Source organism: Terrapene carolina, unplaced genomic scaffold, assembly GCF_002925995.2.
Source record: "Terrapene carolina triunguis isolate 2854851 unplaced genomic scaffold, T_m_triunguis-2.0 Scaffold85, whole genome shotgun sequence".
In the NCBI taxonomy this organism is placed as follows: domain Eukaryota; kingdom Metazoa; phylum Chordata; order Testudines; family Emydidae; genus Terrapene; species Terrapene triunguis.
In genome coordinates this window covers 54,074,199-54,099,389 of record NW_020664436.1, presented here as the reverse complement: position 1 = coordinate 54,099,389, position 25,191 = coordinate 54,074,199, and the positions used below count along the sequence as shown (strand labels likewise).

General features: G+C 41.6%; 1 protein-coding gene across 1 annotated transcript in view; it reads right to left on the bottom strand.

Annotated features, from left to right (window-relative positions):
- EPB41L2 (erythrocyte membrane protein band 4.1 like 2) overlaps window positions 1-25,191 on the bottom strand; it is a 234,964-nt gene that overhangs the window by 135,184 nt on the left and 74,589 nt on the right. The window lies entirely within an intron of this gene.

Below are 25,191 nucleotides of genomic sequence, written 5' to 3'. Positions count from 1 at the left end.
GTTCATTGTAACTTGTTGGCCCCAGATGGATGGATGGTCTTGCAATAGGAGACCTCCTCAGGGAGGTAGAGGCATCTGAAGATCCAACAATAGGTTAATCACGCCTGACGATCATAGCTTCTTCAGACAGAAAGACGAACAGAATCACTAATCACGCTCTCACTCCTATCCTCTGTACAGTGGAAAAGGTGGGAAGACATACAGAAGGGACCTTTCCATCTTTGCAAGATGTCATTACCACTTCACATCTGGGTCCTGACACACACAGACCGCAGGACATTTTATTATTGTTTCCAGATGCAAAGAGGTAGATCAACAGCCCACCAAGTGAACTTATGTTGAGTGAGATATTTTTGGTACAGGAATCATGCTGCTAATCTGATTTCTGACAAGCAAGTTTTCATGTTCCTTTCCTTCTTGGTGGGAAGCGCACATAGAGATATGAACTTTGCTCTGCCAGGACAGGAGTAAGGGTGGGCGTGATCATGTTCTTCCTTGTTACTATGAAAACCCTATCAGACACCTTGGGTGTTGTGACCAGAACAGGTATGTTAGCTATGGAAGGAGTAGCATTGTGTGAGAGACCTCAATGAATCACAGTTTCCAGCTAGTGGATACTGTGCTTTTTCTGATAGCCATTCCCTGAATTCAGTAAGGGAAGATTCCTTCACAATGAAAATCTGATTCTCTGCATTCACCAACTGAGGCATTAGAGAATACACAATTGGAGCTAGAGCTCTGCTAATGTTATGATATAGGGGTTAGCTGTGGAGGGAATACTCAGGATTACTGGAGAGATATCACATGAATGATAATCATTGAAAAATGCCTGCGTATGAGATCAGAATTCCCAATGGGTTCCAATAAAAAGTAGATGTTTGTTTCTGTGACATGTGTTTTTCATTATGGCCATCTTCCTCTTCTGTTAACATTTTTCTGAGAGGAAAACTTGTACCTGACAGCATTCATCTTCAGTCCAAGCCTATGATTGACTTCCCTAGCATCATGTGTCTGTTTGTACTGAATCCAAAGTGCTTCAGGAACTGTATCGCTGTGTTTTTGCTTCAGCTTTCTTTTTACATAGAATCCTGATCAGAAAAATTGTCTGGAAAGAAGTGATTTTCCTTCTTCCCTAAAGCCAATATTATTGCAACCATGATCCTGGAGAAACACCCTGGAACCATATGTAAGATCAAATGATAATGACTGAAGATGGATAAAGAAAAAGGCTACCAGCCATTTGCAGAACGTAAAAATTGTCTGAGGATGGTAAAATGGGGTGCTCTGTAGACGAGCCTCTTTTAGGAACTTATTTACATATTTGAAATAGGGCCTGAACTGCTTTTCCTTGATTCACTGGGGGGTAGAAATAGTATAAAGAGCTTGCTCCCCTTGAGGATCTGTATCATCATATTTAAGCTTCACAAGCTAAGCAGCCATCTTAATGGACTGCAAATGGAAAGCAAGAGGAATTCCACATTAGAAAGTACTGTAAAGAATACATAATCTTTAAATACATTATAGAAAAATTAGTATCCGAAAAAGGAACGTATGGTAATTGCCCCAATGGAAAGGTATTGAAGGACATACAATTATAAACAAAGAAGATGCGAGATTGACTCAGTTGAGAGCTACAGGACTAAAGTTGTATAAAGTGAAAATTATTTTTCTAACTGGAGATAAATAAATTAGATAAGATATTTTGTATCACTTGTATTTATGACCAGCTAACTCCAGATCCAAGTTCAGCTACTTAAAAAAATTCCCTTGCTCACTACCATTTATGATATGTAAATTTCATACCAGGTTCAACTGTTCACAGAAGCACGAGTAACTATTACCCTCTGGCATTAATACCTTTAAGTACAGAACACAGTAAAATCTAATATTCTGGTTACCTTAGTGCTGTTCATTCTGGTCACCATTGTATTGGTATATTGCGGAGAAAACAATTCTCATGGACTAGCCTGCCCACGGTAACCCTCAAGAATAGTGTGACAAGGGATCGCCTAGCAAGCCTGAGATCTGTTTGTTCACTACACTTTTAAAACAGGAAACTGCCTTACATGAGGAATAGATAATTGCCTTATAGTACAGATCTCATGCCTTCATCTCTGCAACAAGAGAAGCCTACTTACATTAATGACAACCTGAAAGAAACAAGTCCTGACAAATTTAATTGAAGTTTCATTGGTACAAATATTCCTATATATTGTTCAAGAATTCAAACAGAATTACTACTTTCACTTAAATTGTAAGCTTTTTAGGGTATGTGTCTTTTTGTTTTGTACATCACTGAGCACAATGGGGTCCTATTCCAGGACTGTGACTCCTAGACACTACAGTAATACAAATAACAGTAATAAAACATAATAGCCAGGTCTTGGAAATATGTATTTGAAAACATATGACTAAGAATGATCAAGAATCTGGAGTAGCTATTAGGAATTAAGATAACAGGAAAATAGTGACTTCTGTACTGGGTAAAATCAAGTTTTATTTTCCTAAAGCAAATAAGCCAAACAAAAGCAACCAAAGGTTTATTTCTAAACAAGCTGTGCAATGTATTAAAATTCTTTTGTCTACTGTATGATCATGAAATTTCAAATGGATAGCAGAATCAGTAATTTGTCTCCAGAGGCACAAGGTACATGAAGATAGATTTGTTTCATGCCTGCTCTTCAAAGACTAAGCATTTGTTAGGCAAGAAAATAAAAGAGGGCAAGTGACTTTAGGTTGTTTTTGTTTTGTTTTAAATTACGTCAGTTTCCTGGTGAAGGATTAATTGAAACTCCCATTAGTTTACAAAATGCTATTCTGGTTCAATGGTTTAAATGAGAAATTGTGAACAGCACGAGATAATACTGCAGAATGATCAATAAATAATTACTCTTACTTTGAAAGATTTTGTACACAATTTTGCTTTTAAATATACATTTTTTTATGGTTTGATCACTGGCCAGAATCACAGTAATTGAAACACTGTCATATGCACTTGGAGTTTTAAGTGCTCATTTGCGAGCACCCTCAGTTTATCTTTTTATAGTGAAAAAATAGAAGAAATAATAGAAAATGCTTTATCATTACCAAATTAAAAACAATTGATTTAGAAGCAGAAAACTGGCTTGTTTGCACTTTACCCTTCATTAGTGCAGACGATCTGTTAACAATAACATTTACTCCCGGGGGGGAATTATGTGCTACTGCGTGCGCGCATAATTAATGAGCCCCACAGATTTCTAATCTTTTGCACAGAAAAAAAGCTGCTGCTGAAATGTTGCTGCAGTTCTGCCTTTTGCCCACCAGAGGGTGCTGTGGTGAAAGAACAAAGCTGCAGCTCACAGCCAGCAAGGGAAGAGAGAGAGCTGACTTCTTTGCAGAGGTTGTCAGGCCAGGTCAGGAGACAGGAGCTATGGGGAGGCAGACAGTGTGGGGTGCTGTGGGGGTGGGCAGGAGGGGAGTCAGACAGGGCCTCATAAGGGATAGTGGGGGAGGACAGACTGGGGAAGGGGCTGAATGGGAGTGGAGGCACAGGGGGGAGGGAGGTGCAGACACATATGGGGACAGGGGAGTGGCTGGGTGAGGGCACAGAGACACATAGGGACAGGGGCAGATGTGCCTGACTGAATGGGAGAGGCTGGGGTCAGCCAGGGTCTGCATGTGGGAAGCTCCTTAACAATCCCTTCCCGTCCCCCCCCAAAAAACCCTGTTCCATACTTTTCCCACCTATACCCAACAACCCTCCAAGTTCACACCCAGGCTCCTTCCAAGTAATTTAATTCCCTCTCTCTCAGCTCCTCCATTATCCCTGATTCCCTCAAGCCTTTGCACTGCTTCTGAGGGGTGTGGGAAACATGGTTCTGTATTGTAGTTTAAATAAATTATTACACAGAATTCTGTATTAATATGCCTAGCAAGGAATCTATTTGTCAAAAAACATTTCCTGAATCTTTTCTGTTGGCTGTATTGTTACAGACATACTTGTGACAGCTATTTTGAAATAAATGACCAAAAATAATTGAAACGGATAGGATTATATTGCATTATTTTGACAAAAAATATGCAGAATTTTAAAGTATTTTAATTTTTTGTTGTGGAATTTTTATTTTTTTGGCGCAGAATTCCACCAGGAGTAACAGTTGTAGGTTTCACCACAGATCCATACTGAAAACATTTATATTTTGACAGTCACAAAAGTAAAATCCTCCTTGGAAGAGTCAATCAGGAATACACACACTTTGTGAAAATATCTACTTTAATCACCAAAAAATACTTGGAGGGCCTGATGCTTCTCTCATACAGATTTCTCACGAGCATAACTCCACTGACTTGAGTAGAGTCACTGTTACACCAGTATAAAGAAGATCAGAATCAGGATGAGTCCATTATCTAGAAAACTGTTGTGTCTATAGTTTTTGCTATTAAATCAAATTCCACATTTTAAAAAAATTGTATTTTACCACCTAACGCTAATGGAAAAAAGTTCTTCTACCATATGGTTTTGTGTAGCAGAGATCCTTTTCTGAAGAGGCATGCTAAAGAGTAATCCAAATATAAAAAGAGCCGGTTCAAAAATATTAAAGATGCCTATCAATTTATAGCATTCAGAATGTATTGTTAGCAAACTAAGTGGACAGGAAATCCAAATTTGCTCTTCAGTTGTGAAAGATGACAAATCTGCTGTAGGAATTAGAGAGGCTTTTCAAGCCCCTGGGAAACAAATTACTAACACAATGGGTGTGGTTTCCGATTTCAGGATCCTTGAGATACAAGCCAAGAAAAAAAAAAAAGCCTGCAAATTAAGTTTATCCAGTACAATTAAAGTCAGCAGTCACTTTATTTATCTTAATTGTATCACTACCAGTTTACCCACTACTGGTTTGTTTCCCAGTAATAGCTCCAAAATTAAATCCAAGTTAGGCATGATATTTAATTTTTGAAAAATTTAGCTCCCTGTACTTAAAAGAAATTGACTAAACTTGCACTGGTCCCAATCTTCATTTTAACAATTTGATAGACTCTTTAAAAATGAACAGACAAAACCAAGAAAGACTATATTTTAAAACTTTAGCATGATAGTTCAGTGAAATTTAAAAACAAAAATTTTAGTTAAGACACCTACATCAAGTACTTCTCAGATAATATATCTATTCTATTTACATTAACAACTATTCAAACCGGTTTCAGAGTAGTAGCTGTGTTAGTCTGTATCCGCAAAAAGAATAGGAGTACTTGTGGCACCTTAGAGACTAACAAATTTATTGTAGCATAAGCTTTCGTGGGCTACAGCTGAAGTGCCCAATAAACCAAATATAAATATTTACATACTAAAGCTGGGAAAAAGCAGGCCAAACAGTGCTTATTACAACAATAGCATACTAAATCCCAGTCAAGGTGCACAGACTAAATAGGAAGACTGCAGACTCAACTTTTGTTTGTTTGAAAAGCAGTCATATGACAAAAGCCTGTCAGAGCCAATCAGCTTCCCATGCTATGACAATCCTACCAGATCTAGGGCCTGAACTGATCTCATGCTGTCAAATCCTCTTTTCTGCAAGCTTTGAAACTACAGAATTGATGGGCACAGATACAGTGATACACCACATGGAACCAAATCAACAAAATTTGGTTTCTTTTAAAGGTCTACATCTGTAGCAGAGTCTTCTGTGACAGCCTGGGCGACTGGACAACTCAAATTACATTATAGTACACAGATCCTTTCATCTTCCATACTGTCAAAATCTTATTTCCAAACACTTATAAACTGACTAGCCTATGGTCCTGTTTCTTGCCTCTTGATGCTAAGTTTTGAGTACACTTCGAAACACGTAAGCAGATCGAAATGCCATTGCCACACCATAGGTTGGTCAGCAGATGGTGCTAGAATAGTGCTACAAATTAGCAATTCCACAGACCAAACTCATTACAGCAATGATTTCCCCAGCCAAAGTCAGACCCTGAAACGGATCTCCCTGTTTATATTGTTACACACCATTTTGTTTTAAGACAAATATTTTTTTGAAAGATTTTTATATAAATAGAGCCAGACATGGACTGAAATACTTTACCATAATGCCTGAAAATATCCAGTCAACCAAGTGTACATTAACTACTGTGAGGCCAGAAGGTACGGTCTCTATAAAAATAGTATTTCCAACAGAACCATTATTCCAAAAACAAATATGGTATGCAGGCTGGCAAATTTACCCAGACATAATGCTTTTGAGGAATGGTACTTCTAGGCATCAGTCCTTCCCAGATGGTGAAAGTCACTAGTTACAATTAGGGCTGTCAATCAATTAAAAAAATTAATCGTGATTTAAAAAATTGCGATTAAAATAATTGCACTGTTAAACAATAAGAGAATACCATTTAAATATTTTTGGATGTTTTCTATATTTCAAATATATCAATTTCAATTACCACACAGAATACAAAGTGTGCAGTGCTCACTTTCTTTTTTTACTGTGGAAATATTTTTAATAAAGATATATATAGTATTTTTCAATTCCCCTAATACAAATAACGTATTGCAATCTCTATCATGAAAGTTGAACTTACAAAATGTAGAATTATGTACAAAACAAACTGCACTCAAAAGTAAAATAATGTAAAACTTTAGAGCCTATAAGTCCACTCAGTCCTACATCTTAATCAGCCAATCGCTCAAACAAGTTTGTTTACATTTGCAGGACATAATACTGCCTGCTTCTTGTTTACAATTTCACCTGAAAGTGACAACAGGTTACATGGCACTGTTGTAGCCGGCATCGCAAGATATTTAGGTGCCAGATGCGCTAAAGATTCATATATCCCTTCATGCTTCAACTACTCTTCCAGAGGACATGTGTCCATGCCAATGGTTCTGCTCAATAATGATCCAAAGCAGCGTGAACCAATGCATATTATTTTCATCATCTGAGTCAGATGCCACCAGAGAAGGTTGATTATGTTTTTTGGTGGTTCAGTTCTGTAGTTTCCGCATCGGAGTGTTGCTCTTTTAAGACTTCTGAAAGCATGCTCCACACCTCATCCCTCTCAGATTTTGGAAGGCACTTCAGATTCTTAAACCCTGGGTCAAGTGCTGTAGCTATCTTTAGAAATCTCACATTGGTACCTTCTTTGCGTTTTGTCAACTCTGCTGTGAAAATGTTCTTAAAACGAACATGTGCTGGGTCATCATCCGAGATTGCTATAATATGAAATATATGGCAGAATGCAGGTAAAACAGAGCAGGAGACATACAATTCTCTCCCAAGGAGTTCAGTCACAAATTTAATTAACTTTATTTAAAACAAAAACAAAACAAAAAACAAAACACAAAACAAAAAACACATGCAGCCCCAGCATGGAAGCATGTCCATTGGAATGGTAGCTGAAGCATGAAGGGGCATACGAATGTTTAGCACATCTGGCACGTAAGTACCTTGCCTGTTCTCACCTTCAGATGACATTGTAAATAAGAAGTGGGCAGCATTATCTCCCATAAATGTAAACAAACTTGTTTGTCTTAGCAATTGGCTGAACAAGAAGTCAGACTGAGTGGACTTCTAGAGTTTAAAGTTTTACATTATTTTGTTTGAGTGCAGTTATGTAACAAACAAAAAATCTACGTTTGTAATTTGTATTTCATGATCAAGAGATTGCACTACAGTACTTGTATGAGATGAATTGAAAAATACTATTTCTTTATTGTTTTTACAGTGCAAATATTTGTAATAAAAATATAAAGTGAGCACTGTACACTTTGTATTCTGTGTTGTAATTGAAATAAATACATTTGAAAATATAGAAAAACATCCAAAAATATTTAATACTTTTCAATTGGTATTCTATTGTTTAAAAGTGTGATTAACAAAAAAAAGAATCGTGATTAATCACGTGAGTTAACGGTGATTAATCGACAGCCCTAGTTACAATGTTTGTTATCTTTTGTTATTCTATTTACCTGCTTGCTGCCCATCAAGCATCTGAGTGTTCTGAGGCACACAATATTTTTTTCCCCAGTCACAATAATCCACCTGCATTTCCAATAATATATTGTTTTAGTGCAAATAGGTATACAAACATTAATTCTGTAAAACTGAATTCCCTGCTTGTTTATAAAATTGGCATACACATTACATCACTCTCTATTTACACTTCCCAAAACACATGAGAGTCATCACTAATTTGATCTGGCAAGTCCCTATAGAAAAGGTGAGGACTGAACATCAGCTCCCGTAGCACAGAATGCTGTAGTAATCACGTTTAAATATCAATGTTGAAGATCAAGGTAGAGACAAACACCTAAGAGCCCAGGCAGCAGTAAAAATGCTGTAGCATGCACAATTTTTATTTTTTTTTAATAAAACTGGAAAACAAATTGCTTCAATCAAAACAGGACGCTATCACAACAGTGCTAATACACTGAAAGTTATCTGTAAACCAACTGTAGAAAGCTACTTCAGAAAGCAGTGTTACCTCATTTTAAAGTCAAAACAATCTGCAAATATGAATATTGTCAGTATGACTTAAGACGCATTAAAAAACTAGATACTTGAACACCCATTCTGTATTATCCAAATGCCCCTGAGCATTACTTGCACACTTGTTGGTCATTTTGCAAATCAGAATCTTTTGTCTAGAAATTGACTCCGAGCCAATGCTGTCCAGATATTACTTAACAAAGCTTAGTTATACTTTTATATTAAGATGCACAGAAGTGTTAATTTTCTCTTCTCAGATATACTCTATATATTCTTTAAAGAGCTATTACCAAAAAACATTAGGTACAGAAAAAGAATTTCAATAAATAAGTGAAATTTCTTGAAACTTATATTCTTAAATGGTTTTTGTTTGCTGATGTCTGTATACTATAAAATACATTTTATAATTTGAAATAAAATTAAAAAGCATCTAAAAAACTGATTTATCTCAAAGCAACCCTATGATTAAAAAATATTAGAACCCATGCATTTTAAAAGAAACTATAAGTTCAGATTGAAAAACAAAAACAAACAAACAAACAAGGGTACCTTTAAAGTGTTACACATTACCAGGTGCCATGCTCTTCCAAATCCTGGCTCCTGGTAAGAATACCCTTCTAGCGGAGATGAAATTTAATAGCCTGACAACAATGCCACCCATTCGAATTCCCTTGCCAGAGACAATGGGAATCTAGTTTGCGTTTTGTTTACAAGCTACAAATACCTGACATGTTAGTACACAATCTCAAGTGCAGAACTTAGTCTATATTACAAAATACATACATATGTAATTTTTATTTTGTACATCAAGCCAGTTCTGTTGTTCCCTGTCATTAAATAAGTGAGTCCAGCTGATGAAAATCCAACAGTCTGTTTGAAAAGCTTAATGAACAAGAGTGACCCCACCCAAGCCCTGACATTGCTAGAGAAGGACATGCTCAGTGGAAAACCAGTCTGCAGTTCCAACTCGTTTCATTCCAGCAGCCAGAATATGCACATGGGTCAAACAACAACTCCGTTTTCCTATCTGTCCAACAAACCAAGAGATGAACAATTTGTGTGGGAAAATCCTTACAGAATCTTTTCAAAGAAGATATCTGCCCCTGTAGAAGATTGTGTGTGTTTGTTTTGAGGTGGATTTTTGGCTCTTCAAATTAAGCCCTCATAGCAGCCACAGACACAAACAAACAAAAATAAGCTATAATGCAATCATCTATTCTGTCCTTTGAACAACTCCTCCCATGTACTTAAATAAAATAAATAAATAAAATAAAAATTAAAAAAAAAAAAAACACACAAAACAGTTTGGCTCTGTTTATGCAACACTGCTAATGTTTTACATACAATCCAACTGGAACAGGGAAACATTTCACTTCTGATTCTGATTAAAGAAACCTAAACAAAACACTGATCAGGTCTGTAATATATTTAACATGTCAGCTTGTTTTGTATGATTTTATGCAGATTTCCTTCATTACTTCTACAGTTTGCAATAAGCAAGGGTTGGGTTTTTTTGGACTTTCACATTCCAAAGCTTCAATATAGTGACAGTTTATTACAAATTCAGTTAATTCTTGTTGAGTCTTTAGCTATCTTTATAAAAAAAGTTAAAGCTAACTCTCTACTTCTTTCACATGCCACTGCCCTAAAAAAAAGTTAAGAGCACGGTTACTACCACACCTTTTCTAGCACAGATTGAAGAATAATGTATTTATAATTTAAACTGAGAAACACAAGTACTATAAAGTTCACCTGATATCCCGACCAAGTATTACTTCATCATTTTTTGTTTTGCTTGGCAGAATTAATTTTTTATAATTGACAAATAATATCAGTTTATTTTAAAGAACTTTTTCTATTTTATATAGTGTGTGTGTGTGTGTGTGTGTGTGTGTGTGTGTGTGTGTGTGTACACACACAGTTACTTTCAGTTGTGCAAAATTATGGATTTTAAACATTTTTATTGATTTAATTTTCACATTTGAGGGACATGATGGGGAAGGTCAGAAAAATGACAGGCTGAGATTAAAAAAGTTAAACCTTTATAACAGTTAAACGCAAGTCGTCAATATGTCAAAATATACAAAGTATCTATCAAATCAAATTCTAGTAAGTTCTCAGGCAATTTCTCTCATACTTTATCTGTAAATTTCAACTACCATTGATGGAAATATTTTTGTCTGCCTGTCTGTCGAAATCAATGTTTATTGACATTTACCAATAAAATCTAATTCTTCCAAGCCTCTCTATTATCAATAAGTTATAGATGTCAATTACTATTTCATGAGAGGACATGTATTGGAGCCTACAAAGTAAGGAAATAAAGGCAATTGCAGGGTTCAAGGTCAAAGAGAATTGGGAAATGACTAATCTTCTCCCTTTGCTTTTGGTATAATCACCATGCTAGATTCCAACAAGCAGGATATTGTAAGTTCCTTTTGTCAGGGGATCCAACCTTCAAAATGTATTTTATCAGTACATCTAGACTGAGTGCTATACTACTGCAGAGCTAATTTTTGGACACATTCTCAGTAAACACCTGTCTTGATTTCTAGAACTTTTGCAATTTATGAACAGTGATCAGACACAGTTATGAAAAATGCATAATAACTGCTTACTCTGAATAATGTACAAGCAAAAAATAGAAGCAAAAGTTTACTGGACAAAACAATGTTTAAACAGCTCTGGGGCTATGCATGCCCATAAAAGTAAAGAAAATCATGTATTCTAATACAAAAATGTAAAATGGACATGGTCAATTTGAAATCTAGGCATAATAAAAAAAAAAAAAAATTAAGTTGAGTAGTTGCACATTCCATACCTGCTCCTGTCTTTCCTGCCCATTTTTGTGGTTTTATAATCACTTTTCTGCAGTTTTTTTAATTGTTTTTCAATATTATGTTTTTCTTCTTCCCTCTTGCTGTGTGAAAGATCCACGCATGCCCAAGAACCCCACTCGCCAATGAAAGCTGACTCTACACAGGGAACTGTCAAAGAAAATGCTGTCAAATGCACAAAAGAAAGTGAAATACAGAAATTATTTTTCCCTCAAATCTTTCAAGTTTCAGTAATCGTAGCTGTGTTGTGCGACAGCAGCAAGCGAACATTCTTCAGACAGAACTCTGATTTTTTAAAGAAATCTGATGTTCCTTTAAAGGAGAGTTGTACTCCAAAACTTTGAAAAGACTTCATTCAGTGCCATGACCTCAATCCAAAATCCACGGTGGTGACACAAAAACTACTAGCTGCTGTATAGCAGGGTTACCATATTTTGAGTGTCCAAAAAGAGGACACTCCACGGGGCCCCAGCCCCGCCCATGCCCCCGCCCCAACTCCACCCCTTCCCCAAAGTCCCCGCCCCAACTCCGCCCCCTCCCCTGCTTCCCGCGAACATTTGATTCGCAAGAAGCCTGAAGCAGGCAGCAGGTAAGCTGGGGGGGGGGGTGAGGGGAGGAGGCGTGGCCCAGTCTGGCCCCCCCAACTGAGCGGCTCCCTCCGGCGGCCAGCCCCGGCGTCTGCAGCCTGGCTCGGCTCGGGCCCTGGGGTGCCGGCCCCGCACCCCCGGGCCGGCCCCCGGCCCCGCACCAGCCCCCGGCCCCGCACCCCCGGGCCCCGGGCCAGCACCCAGCAGCGCCAGCCCCTCCCTATTTTCCCGGACATGTTCGGCTTTTTGGGATTTCCCCCCGGACGGGGATTTGAGGCCCCAAAAGCCGGACATGTCTGGGAAAATCCGGACGTATGGTAACCCTACTGTATAGTGATATACTTCTGGATTCTCCAGATAAATTCCAGCTGCCTTTTCACTAGTTAAGATACTTCAGATATCAGAAGAACAGCAGGAGCTGAAAAGGCAGTTTCGTCCCACATTCAAGGAAACAAAACTGTGCCATTTCCTCCAACAGCACAACAAATATCAATTAACCAGAAGAGCAAACTAGAATGGCTAGGCAGTCAGCAAATTGCATATACTGCTCCTGAAAGAGTAAATAGTACACACATCCTCTTTCTCATCCTGTCTCCCTTGTCATCGCCCCAACCCCCTTTGTCTCATCAACCATTAAGTCTTGTGTTTATCTTGTAAGTTCTTTGGGACAGGGATGGTCATTTTTTATATATTTGCACAGTGCCTAATATAATGTGGCCCAACCTAATTGCTATTGCGGTATAAATGTTTAATAAAGAGAAAAGGACTAATTCTCTAATTGTTTTCTGCCTCCTTGCTCTCTACAATGCATACCAACTGCAAGATTCTGTTCCATGTAAGTTAAGTTCTATCACACTGTCTCGTACTTTAATATTTACTGCATCCTCTAACTATGTATTTGGGAGTGCATGAAATATCACCACTCTTTGGAAAGCATATATTCATTGTCTCTGTGGGACCAATGCATGTCCAACTTCCAAACTGAAGTTTTCAAAAGTCATGAGTCAGGCACCAAAGCAGCACAAGAAACTTACTGTCAAGCCACTATTTTGAGGAAGCAAACTGTTGAAATTTTTTTTTTTTTAAAGTCTTACTTGAAAAGTGAAAACTCAGCTACAAAAAGCCACAAAAGGAGATGCACCCCACAAACAAAACGTCAACAAAAATGTCACAGCTCCCATGGAACTCTACTGAACCTTGCAGTTTGTTCTGCAGGGCTGACAGCAAAGTCTTTGCATACAACAGCATTTTTCTAAAGGTTTTCCATCACTGCAGCTCCACTGGTGGTGGCTATGGTTGTAGCACTAAAGTCGTCAAGACACAAAGGGCTGCCACTATTTTAGCCACTTGAACATCTAGATCTGTCATGAGTTGGGTTACATGAAATGCCTAAAGAGCTAGAAATGGGTCTACCACTGGTGGAGCTACATAATTGGTAATGCAACAGGGAATCTTTAGAAATCTGCTATTGGAGGCGGAGTCTCGGACAATTGAATTCAAATTAACCACGTCTGATAATCAACAGAGTGCTGGGTTCTTTAGTTTGTGTCTTGAAGACAGTCCCTGCCTGAGAATCATATTGTCAAAGGTACTGATGACAGAACACATGCAGAAACCAAGAGACAATTATTTTAGGGGGGGGGAGAAGAGAATGGGATAGAAGGGGGAGGATGTAGATGTATAATTCACTTATGGACATCAGGATAAAAATGACTCTCTAGGAGGGACTTGGAGAAAATTAATATGATGGCTTGCCAAGACATGACTGGGAGGATATTACTGTATAAATACATATTTATCAAAGAACCCTCACTCATTTCAAAGCGACATGGGTGTCAAAAATGTAGATGGAAAGTCATTATAGTAAGTCTGTATTTCAAATTAAATGGAGGATTTACAGTCTTATTGAGTCACATTTTCTGCCTCTGTTCCGTATGTGCAGTACATTTTATAGCATTAGAACAGACTTAAGTGGACAAATATTTGAAATTCAAATCAAAATTGGCAACCATTCATCCTTATTTGATCTAATCGTTTTATTAAAAACTTGTTTAGCAAGACACTGTGGGTGATATTCACACATAGTGCAAGATAAATTCAATGGAGCAGTACTTACTTGCACCATAGCTGAATTCAATTCAACAAAAGTTTACTACCACCAAATTACATCCTTGGGGAAATAAGGACATTTTACTATAACAATCTAAGAGACCCTTAACTTCAAAGAAGTACACATGCTGCTTTAAGTATTTTCACATCAATTCACTCTAAACTTGTGCCACATCACATTTTGCTAGGAAGATCTGAACAGCTTAAATATGAATTCTTGGACTGCACATACTGAAGCTTGTGTCTAATAATGGTGCTAAGAGTCATGTTAACTAATGTACTGAAAACAAGAAAACAGTGTATAAACACTTCTTTAAACAAGTTCTGCAGAATTGAATCCTACTTGAGTGGATATTCGAGACCAACAGTGCTCATAAGAACAGCCATACTGGGTCAGACCAACGGTCCATCTAGCCAGTATCCTATCTTTTGTGTTTCAGAGGGAATGAACAGAACAGGGCAATTTCAAGTGATCCTGTCATCCAGTCCCAGCTTCAGGAAGTCAGAGGTTGAGGGACACCCAGAGCATGGGGTTGCATCCCTGATCATCTTGTCTACTACTCATAGATGAACCTACCCCTCCATGAATTTACCTAATTCTAATTCTTTTTATGAACCCAAGTATACCTTTGATCTTCACAGAATTCCCAGACAAGTTTTCACAGGTTGACTGCATTGTGTAAAGTACTTCCTTTTATTTGTTTTAAACCTGCTGCCCATTAATTTCATCAGGAGACTCCTAGATTCTTTTTTATTTGTTTTTATTTTTTGTTATGTGAAGGGGTAAATACACTTCCCTTTTCACTTTCTCCTTACCATTCATGATTTTATACATCTCTATCATATTTCCCTTTAGTGGTCTCTTTTCTACAATGAACAGTTTTAATCTCTCCTCATATGGAAGCTATTCCAGACCCTTAATAATTTTTGTTGCCCTTCGCTGCACCTCTTCCCAATATAGACCTTTTTTTTAAGATGGGGTAACAGAACTGTACACTGTATTCAAGGTGTGGGCATAGATTTATACAGTGGCATTATGACATTTATTTATCCCTTTCCTAATAGTTCCTAACCTTCTTAGCTTAACAAAAAGAACTACAGCTTCTACAGATTGAAAGGATGTTTTCAGAGAACTAGCCATGATGACTCCAAGATCTTTTTCTTGAGTGGTAACAGGTAATTTAGACCTCACCATTTTGAATTTATAGTTGGGATAATTTTCCAATTTGCATTGCTTTGCACTTGTAAACATTGAATTTCATCTGCCATTTTGTTGGCTTCACCCTGTTTTGAGAGATCCCTTTGTAACTCTTCACAGTAAGCTTTGGACTTAACTATCTTGAGTAATTTTGTATTGTCCGCAAAGTTTGCCACCTCACTATTTATCCCCTTTAACTAGATCACTTATGAATATACTGAACAGCTCTGATCTCAGTACACACCCTTGGAAGACTCCATTACTTACCTCTATTGTCGAAACTGACCATTTATTCCTACCCTTTGTTTCCTATCTTTTAACCAATTACTGATCCATGAGTAGGGTGACCAGATCAGCGCTATAAAATATCGGGGGAGGGGGGCAAAAAAAAAAAAAAAAAAAAAAGGCATTTCAAAGGGGCCCCGGCCATGCGCGCTGCCCTCCCTGCGGAGCCTCCCGCCCCCCGGCCCGCCACGGGCATATGTGGCGCGCGGTGGGGCCAGGCAGGGGCCGGATGGGCGGCACGGGCCGAATCCCCGCTGCTGCCGGGGAGCCCCGCGCCTCTCCCTCCCGCTCGCGGCTGCAGCTCCTTCCCGGCGGGATGTGCCTCCCGCCACCCCGGCCACATGCAGCGCGCGTCCCCTGCTCCTAGTCTCCCTTCCGCCGGGAAGGAGCTGCTGGACGCGCGCCGCATGTGCCCGGGGCGGGCCGGGGGGGCGCGTCCCGCCGGGAAGGAGCTGCAGCTGCAAGCCTGAGAGGGAGGAGGAATGCTGCGTGGTTGGGGAAGAGGCGGGGCCAGGGTGGGGATTTGGGGAGGGAGCAGGCGGAGCCAGGGCGGGGGGAGGGGGGAGCGAGAGTCCCTCCGGGTGGGCAAAATTTCTTGTTTGTCCAGTGTCCCGACCAAACATTGGTCGGGACGCGGGACAAAGAAGCAAATATCGGGACTTCCGGTCACCCTATCCATGAGAGGATCTCCCCTCTTATCACATGACTGCTTACTGTGCTTAAGAGCCTTTGCTGGAGGGACCTCTGTGACACTCTATACCCCAATCCTGTACCCTATGTTCACCACTGTGTGCAAAGTATGCCTTCTAAGGTATCATTTGAAAACTCAACCTACTGAACATTATTCTCCTGGTAAAATGTGTGTGGCAACTTTGTATGTAAAGTTATGAGACTACTGTATAACAATGATTTTACTGTAACATGCTACAAAGTTAGAAAAGCTAGCTCAAACTAGTTTTTCAGAGACAAAAAAAACCACACTGACATGCCAGCTAGCTGCTAAGAGGCCATTACCTGTTTAATTGGAAATTCACCAGCAGGGGAGTTGTAAACAAGAAATTTACAATTCACCTGGAGGACAGCTGGCAGAGCACATAGGCAATGGAACTGCTGACTCATTGACCTAGCAGAGACTTTTCCAGTACAAAAAGTCAAAATATAAGAAGAGAGGAAAAAAGGCCTCTGGCCTCCTCTCCTCCCACATCTCTACTCAAAGCAGCGAGATCACTTGAACGAAAATAGGAGCATCAGACTGGGGGAAACTAGTCCTGGTATGGATGTGAACGTTTTTCAGTGAGAGAAACATTTTTGTTTTCAAATTTTATGCATCTTCATAAAGTTTAGGAATTAATTTGCAGTTTTATCCTTTTATTTCTTGTGTAACCAATTCTAAGTTGTATGCCTTTACCACTTATGACTTAAAAATCTCTCTCTCTCTCTAGTTAAACTTATTTTATTTTTACTTAATCTAGGGTGTATTTGGATTGAAGTGCTTTGGGACTCCACTTAAGACAACAAGACTGGTGCATATAAACATTACCCTTTGCTGGACTGTAGGACTAAGAAGATCTTATACTGCACAAGGGTCTACTGAGCAGTATAAGACACACATTCCTGGGGTGCAAGGCGGGAGGCTGCAAGGGGGAATTTGTGGGTGTTTCCCTGTTCATGAGTGGCTGGAAGAGCATTTGTGTAACTTTGCAAGGAGAGACATTACATCAGTGACCCTCAAACTTTTGAGGGTCACACCCCTCCTTACCTACTGTCCACACCCAACCCCAGAGCTGGGCTGGAGGGACACAGACAAGGGTAAGGGGGCCAAGGCTGGGGCCACAGGGATGGGTCTGGGGCCGGGAACCGAATCGTGGCCAGGGGCCAAGGCTGGGGGCAGGAGCAGAGTTGCAACCGGGCAGCAGTGGGGGCTGACAGCCAAGCCCGCGGCTGGGTGCAGCTCCACTCCTGGCCCCACCCTGCCCCCAGGCAGCAGTGGAGCTGCAGCCGGGCCCCTAGCCTGGTGCGGAGCTGTGCCAAAGCTGGGGATGGGGGCCAGGTGCAGAACCAGGGCCGCAGAGACGGAGCAGAGCTCAGGGCAGGGAGGGGCTGGGTAGCACTCCCTCCCTGTTCCTCCCCCTGTGGGGGATGGCCCAGACCCACTGTGCCCCCCTTAGGGGGCATGCCCCACACTTTGGGGACCTCTGCTAATTGCTGTATGTGAGCAGAGTCTGGAGAGGCTGCTTGTCACTACCAAAAGTAGTGTAAAAGGCACCCCTGGGCTGGAGTGTTAAAGGGACATGCTCTCTGTGTGTATATATCTATATATCTATATCCTCAATGTATGTTCCATTCTATATGCATCCGAAGAAGTGGGCTGTAGCCCACGAAAGCTTATGCTCTAATAAATTTGTTAGTCTCTAAGGGCTGGTCCACACTAAGCCCCCAGTTCGAACTAAGATACGCAACTTCAGCTACGGTCGAAGTATCTTAGTTCAAACTTAAAGGTACTTACCGCAGGTCCACACGTGGCAGGCAGGCTCCCCCATCGACTCCGCCTACTCTCGCGGAGCAGGATTACCAGCGTCGACGGCGAGCACTTCCGGGATCGATTTATCGCGTCTTGTCTAGACGCGATAAATCGATCCCAGAAGCTCGATTGCTTGCCGCCGAACCAGCGGGTAAGTATAGACGTACCCTAAGGTGCCACAAGTATTCCTGTTCTTTTTGTGGCTACAAACTAACACGGCTGCTATTCTGAAAAGGGACAACCGTTCAACAGTCCAGATTGTACCAGGGGGGATGTCGCCTCGTCAAAAGCCTTGTGAAAGTCCAAGTACACAGTATGCTTCTTAACACCCTCAAAGCATTCTAATAGATTGGTGAAGTGTCATTTCCCTTTACAAAAGCCATGTTGGCTCCTCCCCAACATATCCTGTTCATCTATCTGTGGGTCTGCTAATTCTATTCTTTACTATAGTTTCAACCAATTTGCTTGGTACTGAAGTTAGGCTTACCAGCCTATAATTGTCAGGATCACCTCTGGAGCCTTCATAAAAAAAACAACCACAATTGATGTTATATTAACTACTTTCCAGTCATCTGGTACAGAGGCCAATTTAAGCGATAGGTTACAAACCACCGTTAGTAGTTCTGCAAACCCTTATTTGAGTTCCTTCAGAACTCCTGGGTGAATACCATCTGGTCCTGGTGACTTATTACGGTTTAATTTATCAATTTGTTCCAAAACCTCCTCTACTGACACCTCAGTTTGGGACAGTTCTCACATTTTTCACCCAAACAAAATGGTTAGGGTGTGGGGATCTCCCCACAGCCACTGCAGTGAAGACCGATGCAAATAATTCATTTAGCTTCTCCACAATCGTCTTGTCTTCCTTGGGTGCTCCTTAAGCACTTCGAACGTCCAGTGGCCCCACTGACTGTTTGACAAGCTTCCTGCTTATGATGTACTTAGGTTTCTCTCCCCCCTCTCACCCCCCCCCTCCCCCCCGGTTAGGTAGTTGCTCTTCAAATTCTTTCGTGGCCTGTCTTATTATACTTTTACACTTGACTTGCCAGAGTTTATGCTCCTTTCTATTTTTCTCATTAGTGTTTTACTTCCAGTTTTTAAAGGATGCCTTTTTGCCTCAAACCATATCTGATACTCTGTTGTTTAACCAGGGTGGCATTATTTTTTTGGTCCTCTTACAGTGTTTTTTGTTTTTGTTTTAAGTTTGGGGTTATGTTTAGTTGAGCCTCTATTATGCTATTTTTCAATAGTTTCCCCATTTCCATGATGGGGTTCTCTGGCATTTCCCCCCCCCCACACACACAAGAATGTTAAATGTAACTACAATATGGTCACTATTAAGCAGTTTAGCTATATTCACCTCCTGGATCGGATCCAGTGCTCCACTTAGGACTAACTCAAGAATTGCTTCTTCCCTTGTGGGTTCCAGGACTAGCTGCTTCAAGAAACTATCATTCAATGTGTCAAGAAATATCTCTGCATCCCTTCCCACGGTGACAAACACCCAGTCAATAGGAGAGTTGAAATCCCTCATTATTATTGCATTTTCTGTCTTTGTAGCCTCTCTCATCTCCCTGAGCATTGCAGAGTCACCATTGCCATCCTGGTTAGACATTTGGTAGTGTATTCCTACTGCTGTACTCTTATTGTTCAAGCATGGAATTTATCTATAGAGATTCTATGGTAGAGTTTGAGTCATTTAAGATTTTACCGTATTTGACTCTATGCTTTCACAAAGTGCCATGCTCCCACCAGCGTACCCTTGTATTACCCTCATTCCACCCAGTTTCCACAATGCCTATTATATCAATATCCCCTTTTAATGCCAGGCACTCTAGCTCACTCAGTTTAGTATTTAGACTTTAGCATTTGTATATAAGCACTTGTACATTTTGTCAACATTCACTTGCTTGTCTTCGTGTGTTATAATTAAATGGGACTCTTATATTTGACTGTTCCTGACTAGCACCTACCTGTACTTGACCAACTTTTCCCTATTCTCTTTACTAGGCTAGAGTTGTCCTTTAATAAATTCATCCCTAAGGAATGTCTCCACCCAAACTCTGCTCTTTTGCACCTGTTGGCTTTCCCCCAGCCCTTCATTAAAAAAAAAAATCCTCTACAACCTTTTGAATTTTACATGCCAACAGTCTGGCTCTGGTTTGGTTTAGGTGGAGCCCATCCCTTCTGTATAGGCTTCTCCCCTCCCAAAAGATTCCCCAGTTCCTAATAATCCTAAATCCCTCCTCCCTAAACCATCATGTCATCCACACAAAGTTCCTGCAGTTCTGCCTGTCGTTGGGTATGTCTACACTGTAATTAAAAAACTCAGATAGTCCATGCCAGCTGACTCAGGCTTGTGGGGCTCAGATCAAGGGGCTGTTTAACTGCAGTGTAGACATTCAGGCTCAGGCTGAGCATCTACTCTGCAATTAAACAGCCACTTATCCCAAGCCCCATGAGCTCAAGTCAGCTGACACAGGCCAGCCTCAAGTTTTTAATTGCAGCTTAGACATATCCTTTCTGGCCCTGCACATGGAACTGGAAGCATATTGTTGTATGCTACCATGGAGGTCCTGGACTTTAATCTCTTACCTAGCAGCCTAATTTGGGCCTCCAGGGCCCCATCCTACCTTTCCCTATGTCACTAGTACCTACATGTACCATGACCACCAGCTCCTCCCCAGCACTGCAAGTAAGTCTATCTAGGTGCCTTGAGAGGTCCACAAACTTTGCACCCAGCAAGCAATTTATCTTGCAGTTCTCCTGGTCATCCTAAACCTTACTATGTATAGTTCTAATAATCAAATCCCCCAATTACCTTGCTATTCCTAGTAACTAGTATACCCATCCCCAGGAGGGGTAATCTCAGTGAGAGAGGAAGAATGGTCCCCAAAATGGGATTGTTTCCTTTACCTCCAGCTTGTTCTTCTCCAAGACTTTCAACTTCATTAACAGCACAGAGGCTGTCAGACAGGGAGCGGGACATCTCTATTGTGTCCCTGAGAGTCTCCTCTATGTACCTCTGTCTTTCTTAGCTCCTCCAGTTCAACCATTCTGGCTTTAAGAGCCCATACTGTGTCTCTGAAGGTCATGAGCTGCTTACTCTGCATGCACACATATGCCATGAAATCGTACATGCTGAATTCAGTGCAATAAACCGGATAACCCCCCACTCTGCTGCTGGATTTCTGCTTGCATTATTTTTACTCTTACTTGCTTTGTTGTTCGGTTTTTGCCTTGTGTGTTTTATTTTGCTTTTGGGGGGGGGGGGGGGGGGGGCTATTGATTTATGTTGAGAGGATGTTTGTTCTGTGTATTCATTCTCCCTCTGTCCCTCTTCTCTCTATGGTTCTTTTCTAGAGGACTTTTCTGGTGCCCTTCTAGTAGTTAGGTACGTCCCTTGGCCTCCTCCCCCGCCACTGGACTCTCACTGCAGCCAAACTCCCCCTACCCTGGTATCTTACTGTCTTATGCTCTATCACTCTGTCACAGGGCTCTCTCTACTTGAGAGATAGACCTGAAAGGAACGCTGCTCACACACTCTCTCTAAACTCCTACACAAAAAACTGCCCTGTTTGCTAGCTTCTCTGGTCACTTTGGAGCTGGCTTTTTCAACTCCACTTCTCCCTGAGTTAGCCTGCCTCCTGGTCAAGGGATGTTAAAGGGGTTATGGATCAAGGTATAGCAGGCTAGTGCCTAGTCAGTAAGCTCTCAGCCTAGCCTAGCTGACAGCTTGGTTCAGCACACAGCCTCCAAAACAGACCACACTATAAGAAGAAACACAGCATGAAAGCAAGCGCACACAAAAAAACCTAACAGGCAGGGGCAGTTCCAGGCACCAGCGCACAAAGCGCGTGCCTGGGGTGGCAAGCCGTGGGGGGTAGCCTGCCGGTCGCTGTTGGGGGGGTAGCCTGCCGGTCGCTGTTGGGGCGGCAGTCAGGCAGCCTTTGGTGGCGTGCCTGCAGGAGGTCCGCCGGTCCCGCGGTTTCGGCGGCGGGTACGCCGAAGCCGCGGGACCAGCAGATTACTCACAGAAACGCCACCGAATCCACGTGATTGGGGTGGCAAAAAACAGAGCCGCCCCTGCTAACAGGCAAACATGCACACAAACTCACCCCAGGATCATGTAGTGTCTCCTCTTTCACCTGGATAATTCCCTTGCAAAACTCCTGTTTGCTGCTCACAACATGTTACTCTGGGGCAGGGCAGGAATCACAGCTGCAAGACATGTTCCAGTATCATTCTAACAGAAGCTACAGGTTTTGTTTTGGGGTTGGGTTGGGGGGGGGGGGGGGGGGGAGGGGGGGGGGGGGGGGGGGGAGGAAGGGAGGGGTAAGCTACAACCTGGAAAAAGGCCTTCCGTTATGTCCTTTCCCCTTTGCCCCTCAGAAAGGGTCTTGATAGTGATGCCTACATTTTCTCATTAAACTATAGCTTAATTTGAAAATCTGAAACAATTTACAGTGCAACTTCTCAGCAAACAGAAGATGTCGGCAATAGATTTTTAATAAAGAGGGGCACCTTGGAGACCAAATGGGAAGAGATACAAGGATTTCTTAATTCAGTTACTCATGTGCTGAAATAACTCTGAAGAAAGCCGAAAGCCAAGCAGATTAATGTTATTCATTTTCCCCCATCCTCTCCCCCCCTTGCCAAGTTTGACTGTAGTCTAGCAGCACGTGTTGTACTTTTCAGGATGTATAACATAATCGGTGAGAAATTTAAGTCCACCATAAATCTCAGTTCAAGCTTAATCCCCATTGCTCTTAAAAGCCTACAACTTCCAGAAACGAAAAGCATTAAATATATTCATGCTATTACAAATAATCCACCATAAATTAGCAAAATTATTCAGATAAATCCATATAACTCCCAAGTGCTGTCCTGGTGCACTATTGATATGTTTCTATAGCAACGAGTTCCTGGCTAGCTGTAGCCAATTAAGAAGATGCACCTACGTCATGGAGCACTCATCTGCCGTGACTTTCAGTCTGAGTAAATTGACTTTGAAGTCAGCAGGTTACTAGACTGCACACTGATTTATTCTTCGTGTCTTTCTTCGTTTCAGCTTTTTTATCCGTTCACAAATCCAGGACAAAAGGTGGAGTCAAGTGCATATCAATTACATCTGTACTTAAATAAGACATGTTTTCAAAGACCCTAGTAAACTAAGCCACAATCAAGCAAAGCACCTAAGCACATGCATAACTATAATCATGTGCTGAAGTACTTTGCTCAATCAAGATGTAAATTAGTGATACTCAGACTGAGGCTCACAAGCTGCAAGTGGCTTTTCAATGTCTCCTGCAGCTCTTTGCAGCACATGATATCAAAACACTGATTTAATTATTAACCAAAGTTATTAACCAATCAGGATGCTTTTACTATGTTATTAAATACATGTAGTTGATCAAATAATACTTGGTCACTCATTTTGCTGTGAGAATATAAATATTTCCCCCGTCATTCTGTTTAAATATGAATATATAGTAGTATAGCAAATGAAACAATGAATTCACACTACTGTGGCTCTTTTGGGTAATGTTGTTTGCTAATTTGGCTCCTGAATCACAGAGGTCTGAGTTTCACTGACATTGAGTAACTCAGGAAACAAGTTGACCTTTCTCACACTCCCAAACCATCCACAAGAAAAATCCTTTATCTGTCCATAATATCACACACTTACAAAAGTAAACACTGGCAGAATAAAGCTATGTCTATTGTACCTTTGAATTGAAGTCATCGTGTGCTGCATAATACATAGATACATTTTAGGGAAATAAGAATGTAAAACTGTACTTCCTTGTCTCATCTCCTGATTTTCGTTTCCAAATGGTATCCTCCACGCTAAAAATCTTTCGAGCCTCATATTTTCTATGCAAGTTGCCAATTGTGATATTTTCTGCATAAATTATATATTATACATATTATGACTATATTTTGATACCATTTATTTATCTTTAAGGCAATAGTTTAATGTTGGAATTCTTTATTACACACACAAAGCCTTTTAGCTGTCCATTATGAACTGGATCTCCTATACTGATATATTGCATTTAAGAGAAATTGTGAAAATCAGGTCAGTTTTCTCTCTCCCCCCACCCGCACCCCCCACCCCCCAAGTAAAATGAGTTGAAGCACTGGCAATGGAACTACCTGTATGCAAACTTAATGCCAGACTGGCTCTTCCTGGGTGCCTGTGCAGGGACGTAAGGTGCCCCTCACCTCCCTTTGCACCAGTTCTACCTATTACCATAGTTAACAGTGTGGAAGAAAAAGCCACCTCCATGGGGGTTCTATATATCCCCCGCACCTGCAGTAGACAGGAAATTAGTGGACCCTGGCTCCACCTTTGCACCATACAAGGGAGCCAGCACAGCCGTGCTCTGGATGTATGATCTGATAGGTATCAAAGTCCTTTCTCCTAGCTCCTCCAATCCACAAAGGCAGATTGTGACAGTCTGCTACCGCATATACCAGAGATGGGCAAACTACAGCCCGCGGGACCCTCCTGCCCAGCCCCATAGCTCCTGGCCCAGGATGCTAGCCCCCCAGCCCCTCCCCTGCTGTTCCTCCTCCCCCCGCAGCCTCAGCTCACTGCGCCGCTGGTGCAATGCTCTGGGCGGTGGGGCTGCGAGCTCTTGCCGGGCAACGCAGCTGCAGAGCTGCGGCCTGACCCGGTGCTGTGTACTGTGCGGTGGCATGGCTGGCTCCTGCCTGGCAGCATGGCTGCCTTGTCCTGGTGCTCTGGGCGGTGCAGCTGTAGCGCCGCCTGCCACCGGTGCTCCAGGCAGGACGGTAAGGGGGCAGGGGAACAGGGGGGGTTGAATGGGGGCAGGAGTCCCGGGGGACAGTCAGGAAGGAGAGGGGGAGTTGGATGGGGCGGCAGGGGGCAGTCAGGGGCAGGGGTTCCAGGGGCGGTCAGGGAGAAGGGGTGGTTGGATGGGGCAGGAGTCCCGGGGGGGGCAATCAGGAATGAGAGGAGGGGTTGGATGGGGCAGCGGAGGACAGTCAGGGGCGGGGGGTGCTCAGAGGACAGGGAGGGGTGGATGGGGCAGAAGTCCTGGGGAGGCCGTCAGGGAGCAAGAAGCAGAGGGGGTCAGATAGGGTCAGGGGCCAAGCCATACCTGGCTGTTTGGAGAGGCACAGCCTCCCCTAACCAGCCCTCCATACAATTTTGGAA